Source organism: Emys orbicularis, chromosome 1, assembly GCF_028017835.1.
Source record: "Emys orbicularis isolate rEmyOrb1 chromosome 1, rEmyOrb1.hap1, whole genome shotgun sequence".
In the NCBI taxonomy this organism is placed as follows: domain Eukaryota; kingdom Metazoa; phylum Chordata; order Testudines; family Emydidae; genus Emys; species Emys orbicularis.
The window spans coordinates 244,575,852-244,588,023 of NC_088683.1; positions in this window are offsets into that span (position 1 = coordinate 244,575,852).

The window sequence follows — 12,172 nt, forward strand, 5'->3', positions numbered from 1 at the left end:
GTTGGTTCCTGAGTTAGAGTTGTTATGGTGCGGTGTGTGGTTGCTGGTGAGAATATGCTTAAGGTTGGCGGGTTGTCTGTGGGCGAGGACTGGCCTGCCTCCCAAGGTCTGTGAAAGTGAGGGATCATTGTCCAGGATGGGTTGTAGATCACTGATGATGCGTTGGAGAGGTTTAAGCTGAGGACTGTAGGTGATGGCCAGTGGAGTTCTGTTGGTTTCTTTTTTGGGCCTGTCTTGTAGCAGGACGTTTCTGGGTACACGTCTAGCTTTGTTGATTTGTTTCTTTATTTCCTTGTGTGGGTATCGTAGTTTTGAGAATGCTTGGAGGCAGGCCAGGCCAGTTCATTTGCAAATTTGACACCATCAGATCAGGATTAAACAAAGACTGTGAGTGGCTATCCAACTACAGAAGCAGTTTCTCCTCCCTTGGTGTTCACACCTCAACTGCTAGCAGAGTACCTCACCCTCCCTGATTGAACTAACCTCGTTATCTCCATACTGATTTATACCTGCCTCTGGAAATTTCCATTACTTGCATCTGAAGAAGTGAGGTTCTTACCCACGAAAGCTTATGCTCCCAATACTTCTGTTAGTCTTAAAGGTGCCACAGGACCCTCTGTTGCTGTAAACATTTAGTTAGTTGTAGCCATTTTAGCTAGCTTTAGTGATTGTTTTTGTTTTAGGACGTCTTTCCCCATTTTTGTACTGGGGATCAGTACCAAAATGATGCCTTGCTTGCCAGGATTTGAGTCCTACCAGGCTTGCGCTAAGCATATGCTTGTCAGTGACCCATACCCAACCTGCTTAAAATGTCTAGGACGGTGGTTCCCAAACTTTAACAACCTGTGAACTCCTTTCACTAAAATGTCAAGTCTCAAGAACCCCCTCCTAAAATGAATATTTCCAGGGATTTTCTCCTTTACCTGAGTATAAATGATAAAAGCAGTGATCTTGGAAATATAAAAATTGTTTTTATGATATGCTTATTACACACTATTTATTATTATTTATCATTACAGTATTTTTATTACATTATAAAAACGGCAACACTCTTCCAAGATCTCACTTTCGTAGCTTGTATCACTTTGAATAAGCCTGTTATAAGACAAGGCTCCTATGTTTCATCAAGGAGTATCAGATGTGAAACAGCATGAAGGGATTTAAGAAGCCAACTCAAAGAGTTCCTCCTACACAAGCATTCAGGTCTTGAGCAGTCCAGGCAAACAACACACGTTATGACAAAGCTTAAACTTGTTCTTCATAATAATTTTAAAAACAATACTAGCTGCCTACTTAATTTTAAAAACAGCAAAATATATCCACCTCCCTTTCCATTTCTTATAAGGAGTCTTGAAGTTTAAATCTCCTCAGTGTGATAGATATGTTTGCTTTGATCTGCTTAGCTCTTGGAAGTCCAGGGGCTGCTGGCCCCATGCTGCCCGTGGTCCCTAGGGACAGCTCTGTCCACCATTAGGGAATTTTTCCCCAAGAACCCCCTGTAACATTTTGCAAACCCCCTGGGGTTCATGAACCCCAGTTTGGGAACCACTGGTCTAGGAGAATCCCACGTAGTGAGAAATGTCACATATGTAAAGGATTCAAGCCCTGCTCAAAGAAAGAGTGGCGAGGCTCAAGTTCTTGCTTATGGAGGCAGCCTTTTGTCTTCCACTAGAGTCAGCACATGGGGAAATCACCCCGAGCACATCAGCTTTGGTGTGGAGTGCCCCACCAGAGATGTTTGTGGCTTCTCAGTCCCATTTGCTGGTATCAAAGAGAAGACTTAGGTCTGCTTTGCGTTTGGTACCTTGATCAAGTATATTGGTACCACTGCGTAGTAGAGGCAGAGACTCTATGAAATGTTTGAGGGGACACTCTCCCTAGAGCACGCACTCCCCAGAAGGTGCCAAGTCCATCGAGGCCATCCCCTGAAAGACCTTTACGGAGTCTTCAGTTGCTGCCGCTCCCAACCACTCTGGAGGCTTATGCAGCCACAAGAGGCTTGCTTAGCCTCTCGTTACTGGTATTGCCAGCAGTACGGGAAGGTATACAGCTGGTACCGATGCCTATGGTGTCTATCTCACTGCACCAAGAGCCTTCAGGATCTTTACCCTCCGAGACGGCCACAAAAACTGGTGCAATTGAGAGGCAAGCCACTGATGATGTCCCTGGTTCTGCCATCTCCGGGATCTGGCTATCTCTCTCCATTCTCAGCTGGTTCTGCCCTGCCATTTTCAGAGGCATTGGACTTCATCAGATTCGTAGGTGAGGTTGTATCCCGTCCAGGATGGGGAACATACCTGCCTCAGAGTCTTGGGGACTATGGACCATGCAGCAGCCTCAATGCTGGCTTCCATCTAAGAGACAATGGTCCAGGCAAGGATGGATTGTAGTGGCCCATACTAGTGGCTGTTCTGGGCTCCATGGGGTGTTCGCCGTCTGGCTAGGACCTTTCCTTACCCCTCTTGCTCACTGTCCTGGAGAGCATACCACTGCTATCATCACCAAGAGAATCACTCACAGGTACCCAGTACGGAGTCCGGTACTGTGAAGTCAGAAGCCACTCAGGCATCATCTCTGCTGCAAGATACAAACCAGCCACCACCTCAGGTGCCTGCTGCATCCTCCTCCTTGTAACCAGACAAAGCTGTTGAGCAATTAAGTGATTCACCACCACCAGAGGACTACAAAGCTCATCAAGATCTTTCAAAAAAAGTGGCCTCTATACTTGACATTAAGGCAGAGGAGGTGTGAGAGTTCTCACAAGTTGGTAGACATCCTGGTATTGGCCACTCTGGCCAGGATAGCTCTACCAATTCATGAAGCCATCATGGAGCCAGTCAAGGCCCTGTGGCTGACAATGTCCTCCTTGCCATGCACAGTGAAATGAGCTAAAAGGAGGTATCTTGCCCCTTTAAGGGGTATCAATATTTTTACTCCCCTCCCCCTCTTCTCTGGTGGTGGCAGCTGCCAATGAGTGTGAGAGGCAGGGACAACAAGCGTCCATGCCAAAAGGCAGACTCAGAGGGTAGATCTGTTTGGTGGCAAGCTTTATTCTTCAGGAAGCTTGCAGTTTAGGATTGCAAACCAACAGGCACACCTGAGTCAATATGACTTTACCCTCTGGGAGACATTATACAATTTAAAGACAAGTTACCAGAGGACTGCAGACAAACGTTTGTGGTGATGGCTGAAGAGCGTAAGCTGGTCGTCAGGACAGCTTGTATAGCGTAGACTTGGCTGCTTGAATGCTGGTGTCAGGTATTGCTATGAAGAGGTGTTCGTGTTTGCAGTTGTCTGGGTTGCCCTTAGAGGTCCAACAGACTATCCAGGACCTTCCTTTTGAAGTTTCCACCCTGTTTTTACACAAGACAGTTGACGGTTCACAATCTTAAGGATTCCAGGGTGACACTCAAAAGCCTGGGTATCTATACCCCAGCAATGAAAAGAAAACAGTTTCATCATTAGCAGCCATACAGGCACCAAGGATTACCTCCCTGATCCCAAGATCCACCCAGGAAAAAGGGCAGGGAGGCAACCGCCACCATCCTCCTCTTCAGCATCAGTGGGCTAATCCTGTCCAGCCGCTGTGTCCAAACAGGCATTTTGGTGGGTTTGTTGAGGACAGTGTACAGTTACTGTAGTTCCATGGGTTCCCCAGCGTTTGTTTACCATTCTCTCATGCCACTTCCTAAGTGCTTGGGGCCATGTAACATCAGACTGCTGGGCCTTAAGCACCGTGAAACTGGGATATGCTCTCCAGTTCAGTTCTCACCCTCCCCTCCCAGCCTTCCTCCCTCATCACTCTTAGGCGACCATTCTCGTGAGATTGTCCTCCAACAGGAAGTCCAGTCTCTTCTTCAGTTTGCCACTGTAGAGGAAATCCCATTGTGCCTCGGAGGGAATGGCTTCTATTTCCATTATTTCCTCATTTCCAAAGCATAATGGAGTCTCAGGCCTATTTTAGATCTAAGAGGTTTGAACAAATTCCTGAAGAAAATAAAATTCTTCATGGTTACCCTGTCTGTCCTTGGAACACAGGACTGTTATGCTGCCCTCGACATAAAGGATGCTTACGTCCATGTTGTGATACACCACAACCATTGGAAGGTTCTCCGATTTGTGGTGAATGGGTGCCATTACCAGTTTGTGGTGCTTTGACTGCTTTGTGGTGCAGTCTTTCAGCCGCTCCTTGGGTGTTCACAAAATGCATGACCATGGTGGCGGTGCATCTACAAAAATTAGGAGTCCATGTGTTCCCGTACCTGGACGACTGTTTGATCAGAGGTCGGTCTGAGGCCCAAGCGTTAGCCAGTGTATCGACCATCCGGTCCCGTTTGGCAGTCGAACTTCTAGTAAATCAAGACAAATCAATCCTAAAAACAGTACAGAGAGTAGAGTTCATTAGGGCAGTCTTAGACTCTTCAAAGGCCAAGGCCTTACTATCCCAATCCAGGTTCGAAACATTATGGGACATAGTACTGCAGTTTGAAAGCATACCCTCTCAGCATGGCACGCAGCTGCCTCAGGCTTCTTGATCACATGGCAGTGTGTACCTATGTAGTCCATTATGCCAGGCTGCAGCTCAGAAGGCTGCAGGCATGGCTAGCTTTGGTGTATGTCCTAAGTTGTCTTTATTTGGACAAGACGGTATGAGTGCCAGTGTTGGTTTTGTCATCTCTGGATTGGTGGATGAATCCTCTGAAAGTTTGCCTGGGGGTCCTCTTTGTTCCTCCACTACCACCCCTCACTCTAGTCACAGATGCATCATCGCTGGATTGGGGAGCTCATCTGGGATCTCTGCAGACTCAAGATCTCAGGTCATCTCAAGATCTAAAGAGCCATACAGATGTCAGGGAGTTAACAGTGGTGCATTTCACCTGCTTGACCTCTCTCCCCCAAATAGTAGGAAAGAATTTATTAATTCTAACACACAGCTCTGTGACTATGTTTTACATAAACAGACAGGGAGGAGTGCAGTCGACCCAACTATGCCAGGAGGCAATTTGCCTCTCGGATTTTTGTATAAACAACTCGATTCATCTCAGAGCTGCTTACCTTCCAGGGAAACAGAACATGTTAGCAGATCAGCTGAGCAGGGTTCTCCGATCACGAGTGGTTGTTATGCCCAGACATGGCCAAATCTATCTTCCAGCTCTGGGGGACTCCCCAAGTGGATCTGTTTGCAATAAAGCCAACTTATGACATTTTCTGTTTTGTTCCTGGGGAGCTCTTCGCCCAGGCTTACTGACAGATGCCTTTCTCCTCTCTTGGAAGAATTCCTTTCTGTACACCTTGACTCCAGTCCCATTGCTACTCAGGGTTTTGTTCAAGGTCAGACAAGATCAGTGCTCACCTCATCCTTATAGCAGCAGCATTGCTTCATCAACACTGGTACTCAACTCCTACTAGCCTTGTCAATCAAGTCCCCACTGTCTCTCCTGTTGGATCCAGATAACATCTCCCAGGGCTATGGTCGGCTGCTCCATCCCAACCTCTGAGCCCCCCTTCTGACAGCATGAATGCTTCATGGTTGACACCATTTGAGAGAACTTGTTCAAAGGACATTCAAAAAGTGCTTCTGAATAACAGAAACGCCTCAGTTAGGAGTAGTTACTTGGATAAGTGGAAGCACTTCTCCATTTGGTCCCATTGGAAAGGCGTATCTCCGGAGTGTGCACCCCTGAGGCTTGTACTGAACTATCTCCTTTACCTAAAACAGAGTTTGTTCATTAGCTCTACTAGAGTGCATCTGGCAGTTGTTTCAGCCTTTCACATTTCGGTAGATAGTAGATACTTTTTTCCCAACCCCATCATGACCAGATTCCTGAAGGGTTAGGTCAGGTTATATCTTCACGTGCTCGATCTCATCCCTCCCTGGGATCTGAACTTGGTCCTAGCTAAATTGATGGGTCCACCCTTTGAACCACTTACATCTTGTTCTCTGCTGCACCTCCCCATGAAAGGAGCATTTCTAGTGGCCATTACCTTTGCTAGAAGGGTGGGAGAGTTAAAAGCCCTACTATCAGACCCTCCCTATACAGTTTTCCATAGGGATAAGGTTTATCTCCACCTTCACCCAAATTTCTCTCTAAGGTAGTTGCAAATTTTCACCTTGACCAGGCAATCTATTTGCTAACTTTCTTTCCGAAGCCTCATGCTCATAGGGATGAGGAGAGGCTACATTCGCTGGATCTCAGAAGGGTCTCACTTTCTGTCTGGACCGTATCAAGCCCTTCAGAGCTTCAACTCAGTTGTTTGTTGCGATTGTGGACAGAGGTAAAGGCAAATCAGTATCCATGCAGAGGATTTCATCACAGATCTCTCTGTGCATTCCTTTATACTACCATTTGGCTAATATAACCTCAGCAGCTGGAGGATTGGTGCATTCTACTACAGCGCAGGCAATATATGCAAATTTCTTAGTGCAAGTACCTATCATAGACATTTGTAAAGTGGCGACGGGTACTACAGAGGGAAAAAGTTCTCTGTACGAGACGCACACACACACTTACAGTGGAATGGATGCAGCACATCTCGAAGAACAGCAGATACAGAAAGGTAGGTAACTGTTCTTCCCCCTCCCCCTTCCCCACCCCCCCTTTCAGGTCTCAAGCTGTCACCTCTCTCAACATGGAATCATGTAATTCTGCCTTGGGCTGTAGTCCCCTGGTACTAACCATGATGTAGCTCAGCAGGTCAGCCTTAGGTTCAGTACCTGCAGTTCTGTTCCCTCCGGGAGCTATTACCAGTGGCAATACATTGACCGGACAGCCTTCTTAAAACAAGTGTTATTTATTTAGAACAAAAGAATTTCAGAGAAAACAGATCTTAAAACAGTAAACAAGCTATACACATGTCTAGCTTACCAGGTGTCTGTTCATCTTCTTCTATATGGGGACCTTTGGTCTAACCTTCCTGTTGAAGGTTAGACCAACTGCCCACTGTTGAAAATTAATTCAGATTAAGGTAGGGTGTGAATTCAAAGTGCAATAGCTATTCCTAAATATTCCTGAGAGTCCAAGGAAGTTTCTCTGTACAAAGGGTAAGTTATGTAGAACAGCACCACTACAGGTGCACCGGATATTAATGTACTATTTTCTCTTTACGGAAGTAATGGCTGATAGGGAGAAAGGGGAGTAATGAAGTGCTACAATAGCCCGACCAGGGCTCAGAAAGTCCTGAAAGTCCTTGAATCAGGCTCTCTGCTCATGTGTGTCTCAGGCATATCCTAGTAAGGGTTTTTTTGGATGTATTGCTTGGGTTTTTTGTTTTTATTTGATTAGGATTGGTTAGTTGTTTGTTCAATAAATTGGTAATTTAATTACTGAGACTCCACTGTTCAAGCATTTATCCCCAAAGAGCAACACAGAAACGTCAGAGTGCCATCATCCTGCTCTGATGAGGGCTTGATCTGATAGGTCTTTTTCCATCTCTTTTATGATTCTGTTAAATATGTGTGTGTGGGTGGGTGCTGTTGGGTGCTTCAATAAGGGATGGAAACTTAAAATGTGTGAACTGCATTAGATCTTAGCTCAAATTAGTCAACTGCCTTCTGCAGCGGCAAAAGATTCTCTTCCTGTCTTAATAAACTGTAAACTAGATGTTGTGCTTTGTGAGGTCTTCATGAGCCAAAGCCTTTCACAGTGACTTTAGGAAAGGACCTACTTACCTGGGTTTCTCAGATATATCATCTTGTCCCTGACACGGTATTGATGATACTAAAAAAAAAAAAAAAAAAAAAAAAAAAAAAAAGGACTAAACACATTAGCAATTAAAAGGATACTCTCAACTTAAAACTTCACTTTTCTGAATTTTTTTACCTGCTCTTGTTGATAATGACACTTACGGGACTATATTAGAAAGAGACTAGCAAAAATAATTCTTTGTTTTGTACTTTGACTTGTGCATTTTTTGAAAGTTTCCCTATTAGTCACTTTCCCCTATTTGTGTGGCTCTTCCACACAGCAACATGGAGAGATGCACTTAAAAAATAGGAAAATGTATTTATTAAAACAACAAAGATTGTTCAGGGAACAATTGTAGGGAGCTAGTGTAAGACTTGAAACTACTTTTGTCTTGTCTTTTGTGATTAACTGGGTTTCAAGTTGCTGGTGTCTCTTCAATTAAACTGCCAAGGTTTTCATAGTCAAATCAAAGAGAGTGAAACTGTCAATCGTGCATCATCATCATCATGGTCCCATTATGTCTCTGGCGCTTAGGGCAGCGACAAAGCTCCTCCACTCCTGTCTGTTTCTGGCAAGTCTTTCAATGGTTCCCCAGCTGTGCCCCAGGTTTTTCAGCTCAGTTTCCACAGCTCTTCGCCATGTTTTCGTTTGCCTTCAGGTGTTCATCATATGCTATTCTGGTGATGGAATCAGTTTCCATCCAAAGCACATGGCCAACCCATCTCCAATGCCTCCTGGCAGTGATGGTGCTCGTATCTTCTTGGCTGCAGTGTGTGAATAGACAATCTTGCAGGGTACCAAAAATATTGTAGAAAGGATGAGGAAATGTTGCATTGAATGCATTCCAACTAAGCTCTCTAATATCAAGGGGGGAAATCCTATTTGATTGAACTGAACACCTTTCTAGGGCCAATTGCAATATCACCACCCTGAATATTCTTTTGAATAAAAATAATATTCAAATGATGCTGTCAGTTTTTAGTAAAAACATTTTGTTTTTTCCTGTGGTTTGCAAACCCAGTACTGCAGCATGATGCTAGTACACACATTCAGTAATTGAATGTCACTAAATATAGATGTGTCCAAGTTAAATAAAGTGCGAAAGTTAAACTGCATAAATGTCACAGAGTGAGGCCCCAGTCCTTCAAAGAAGTCGGTGGGATTACTCACAGTACATAAAGTTAAGCACATGTGAGTCTTTCCAGGCTCTAGTCCTAAATATTTAATAACCTAAGACACTGTGCTTATAACACCATGAAAATATTTCTTCAAAACATTTTTGTCTTGACAGTGATACTTCATGACGTTTTTTGCATTATTGACAGTGGTGTTCCCTGCCGTAAACCTACAATTGATCTATGTTCTTCCTATAATCTCTTCATAATTTAAGGCTGTGTCTACTCTACAGACCTTACAGTGACACAGCTATATTGCTGCAGCTGCGCTGCTGTAAGGTCTCCCGTGTAGCCACTGTATGCCGACGGGAGAGAGCTCTCCTGTCGGCATAATTAAACCACCCCCAATGAGTGGTGGTAGCTATGTCAGCAGGACAGCGTCTCCCGCTGACATAGAACTTTCCATACTGGTGCTTCTGTTAGTGAAACAACATATGTTGGTCAAGAGTGTGTTTTTTTTACACCCCTGACTGACAGAAATTTTACAGACAAAAGTACTAGTGTAGACATAGCCTTAGTTACAATGTCTAAAAGGGTAGTAAGGGGTTTTAGCTAGACTTTTGCATGCATTAAATAACAAGGTAAGTATGATGAACCCAGTTTTTAAAAAACGTTATGTAAAATGCAGCCAAATTGCAGTGATGTTATGCAGCTATATTGGGCACTATGCCTATCAGATATTACCATAAATAGAGCCACTGACTAGGAATGTTCTCTGAGTCTATGCCCTTTTTTTGGATAAAAGTAAAAAGACCAAAGACGACTACTTTCCCGTTAGCTTTCTCTGCTAAGGGCCTAGCTATGCTGCTAATATAATGCTGGCTGTATTGCTCATTTAGTGGAGTCCATGTTTTAAAATATTCTCCCATATAAACTAGCCATAAAAATATATGGTTAAGGGACATTGTAATAACCTAACACTGCTGCTCTGTAACATATTATTAGAAGCTACAATAGTCATTTAAAAACAAATGTTGGAAGTTAGATATTGCCCTAACCATGGCCAACAACTGTGCTAGCAGCCCCCAGTTATACCTGTTTTGATGAGCCCCAAGTGCTAGTAGCATGTTGAGGTTAACTCCCCCAATTAGAGAATGTGTCAAGCTGCCTCTGGGAATTTTAATGACTTTGCTGCTGGCCTAGTGCTGCATGGCCATGGCATAATTTTATAGTTTGAAATGAATGCTGACTGACTGCTCACGCTGGAGAGAAAAATGCAGCAGATTGATTGTAAAACCAAGGGGACCAATTGGTATCCAGTAAAGGAGTCTTAATTTTAAATATGGCATTTTTATTTTAAAATAGAAAACAAATGTATTCCTCCTCCCTCCCCAGTGAATAAAAAAAACATCTGAGTGGAATGCTGGGCTCTGAACTCTGAAAAGACTGAGCGGGTCCAAAGAAATCACATGCACATGACTGAGGAAGGATAAGCCCTGTCACTACAGCTTGGCTTTCAGAAACACAGCTCCCTTTGTGGTGGTGTTTGTGTTTTTTGTTTCAAGATTTTACAGAGTAGCACTGATGTTCCTTATGGCTGAGATTGATTCCGTTGTGTGCATCTAAGGCTCATAGCTCAAGTGAAGTCTCATTTTTCTGATTTCGAAAAAAGGGCTGAGTAGGCTTGAGTTGGTGCCCTAGCTATTTTTAATTCTTGGAGACCTGGGTTCATATTCTGAGATGGATCACAAGGGAAAATGAATGTTAGTTTTCTCTTAGTCCTCATTGGTGCACATGACAAAAGCACTACAATATTTGACACGCCTACAATAAAATGCACGTGGTGTTAAAACGGGAGAGAGAAAAGGCCAGAACAGAGTTTAATTGATACAGCTACACAGAGGCTTAGCCATAAATTGCCTCATTCTAGTTTAGTTGCTCCCATATCTTATTGAGAGCCCTTTCACCTTACTCCCAATACCGGCTTTTGTCATATCCTGACACATGTTGCAGCTCTCTTCTTTTTCCCCCTGTTTTCTCCCCTTAGTCTCATCCTTTCTCTCTTCTTGGTCCTCTTAATCTCCCTTTCTCTTTCCTCCTGCTGTGTGTCTCCCACAACTATCCTCACAATCTGCTGGGTCTGTTTCTTCCCTACTACTTCTGTTTGGGACTGTTCTTCTTTCTGCTTGCCTTGCTCCCAGCCTGTTGCTATAGACCGGTGGTTTTCAGAGAACGTAAGGGTGAAGCTAGATAAGTAACTTCCCAAGGGAGAACAATGTGATCCTGTAGAGGTGGTCTGGTATCCCCTATGGGACTGCTCCCCATAAGTTTGGAACCTTTGCTGTAGCTAATGTAGTACAGAAATTGCTGTGCAATTGTACTTAGGACAGCTTTGGCTACAAAGTATTATAAATAGTAATCCTCACAGCAGCACTTTCTGGTAGAAAAGCATTAGTATTCCCATTTCATAAACTGGAAAACTGAGGCACAGAGGTCATGATTTGTCCAGGGGTTGCAGTGGAGCGTTAGTGTGAGACTGGGATTGCCTTTCTGTGAAAATTTCTAAACTTGGTAGTAAGGAAGCTATTGTAGCAAGGATCACTGGGATTAAGACTTCTCCTAGGAGTTCTCTGAATAATATAGAATTATTTGTATGAGAATTGGCTTCTGACCATATTGATTCTGGAGACAGCTGCTGACTTCAGAGTGTGTTGCGTCATTCCAAAACAGCTGAGAATTTCACTATTACTGTGATTTATATTTTGGCACATAAAGCTATATAAGGAATGTACAGGTTACACCTTTGGATTATGCAAGATAAATCTTAATCTTTGTCCCTTTATATTTTCTGCAGTGTAAGTCTGTGGTGCATACATTCATTTTTAATTGTTAAATGGACATTTTAATTTTTTTACTCAACTTATAATGACAACTATTCTAAATAAATCCAAACCTCTTATTCTCTACCTACCAGACAGTGCTTCCAACATGGACAAATTTACATTTTTTATAGGACTTTGCATCCTGAAGGATCCCAGAGTGTTTTATAGCGCTCACTCATCCTTTACTGAAATGCAGCCATCTGTGGGGTGGAAAATAGTTGTTCAGCAGCTCGCCACAGTTCTGGATAGGAAGCGAAGAAGAATATTATATGCAGTTGGAGCTGCAAGGAGAATGATAGACAGAGCTTAACACCATTACTGTTGCAACAAGTGTTGATTGGCTCTTTGGACCACACAAATGGTCAGTTACATAAGTTTGTCCCCTCAGCTAAGTGACATCAGTTCTAGCAGCACAGTGGCCACCTAATACCATGCTGGGTTATTGGCTCAATACTGACTGGAGAGAAAAGAGCAGTACTGAATCGCTAAC